Raw genomic sequence first — 1,930 nt, 5'->3', positions numbered from 1 at the left:
TTAAGGGTAATTAAAGGATTATAAACAAAATTCATTTACAAGCACAATGTAATCATTTTCTTTAAATTGTGATAGAATATTATAAACACAATTATGATTTTAATAAAAATCGGTATAAAATAACTTACACAAATGTAAATATGTGGCATATCCCTTATTAAAAAAAAATTCAATAAAATAAGATATTTCTACGTTTTTTTTTAAAAACAGATTTGAAATGAAAAAGTAAACATGTAAATTCAAACAAGATTGGGGTTTTGTGTATAAAGCCGATTATGATATAGTAAAGGGATTAAAATATTAAGACAATTATCATTATCAAAGCTAATTGTTAATTGTGACAGTTTCTGCTTAGATGAAACTTGATGATTGATTGGCGTGACATCATCAAATCTATAGTAACACCAATCAATCTAAAAAATATGGCAACTAGATAAAGAATATATAAAAGTTAACATATATATCAATATCATCATAAATGGTAAGGTCCCACAACAGGTAATACAATCATAGCCAAAAGACGTGAGATAAATTTCGGATGAAAATCGAAGTGTTTACTTGTATCTCATATGTGGTTATTGTAATAAATATTAGATAAGATGAATAATATGCATCAATAAAAAGGAAACAGAAAAGATAGTATTTAGTGTTTACTGGTATCTAATATGTGTTTATTGTAATAAATATTAGCACTATAAGATGCTAGGGGAGACTGAATAATACACTTTATTAAACAACAAAACGAAAAAAAAGTATTTAGTGTTTACTGGTATCTAATATGTGCTTATTGTAATAAATATTAGCACTATAAGATGCTAGGGGAGACTGAATAATACACTTTATTAAACAGAAAAATAAAAAGAAAGTTTTCAGTGTTTACTGGTATCTAATATGTGCTTATTGTAAAAAATGTTAGCACTATAAGATGCTAGGGGAGACTGAATTATAAACTTCATTACAAAGAAAAATAAAAAGAAAGTATTCAGTGTTTACTGGTATCTAATATGTGCTTATTGTAATAAATATTAGCACTATAAGATGCTAGGGGAGAATGAATAGTAAACGTCTTTAAGCAGAAAACAGAAAAGAAAGTATTTAGTATTTAATCGTATCTAATAAATGCTTATTGTAATAAATATTAGCACTATAAGATATTAATAAATACTGAAAAACAAACTTCATTAAACAGAAAACCAATAAAAAAAATATTAGGTGTTTACTGGTATCTAATATCTGCTTATTGTAATAAATATTAGCACTAGAAGATGTTAGGGGAGACTGAATGATAAATCTCTTTATACAGAACACCAAAGAAAGAATTTTGTGTTTACTGGTATCTTATATGTGCTTATTGTAATAAATATTAGCACTATAAGATTCTAGAAGAAACTGAATGACAAACTTCATTAAAAAAAGAAAAGAAAGTATTTAGTGTTTACTGGTATCTAATATGAGCTTATTGTAATAAATATTAGCACTAAAGGATGCTAGGGGATACTGAATAATATACTTCATTAAATAGAAACAGAAAAAAAGTATTTAGTGTTTACTGGTATCTAATATGTGCTTATTGTAACAAATATTATCACTATAAGATGCCAGGGGAGACTGAATAATAAACCACTTTAAACAGAAAAAACCAAAGAAAGTATTTAGTGTTTACTGGTATCTAATATGTGCTTATTGTAATAAGTATTCGCACTATAAGATTCTAGAAGAAACAAACTCATTTAAAATTAAAAAAAACAAGAAAGAAAGTATTTAGTGTTTACTGATATCTAATATGTGATTATTGTGATAAATATTAGCACTATAAGATGCCAGGGGAGACTGAATAATAAACCACTTTAAACAGAAAAAAGAAAAGAAAGTATTTAGTGTTTACTGGTATCTAATATGTGCTTATTGTAATAAATATTAGCACTATAAG

The sequence above is a fragment of the Lottia gigantea genome (genome assembly GCF_000327385.1).
Source record: "Lottia gigantea unplaced genomic scaffold LOTGIsca_54, whole genome shotgun sequence".
In the NCBI taxonomy this organism is placed as follows: domain Eukaryota; kingdom Metazoa; phylum Mollusca; class Gastropoda; family Lottiidae; genus Lottia; species Lottia gigantea.
Note: the sequence above shows the minus strand (reverse complement) of the source record.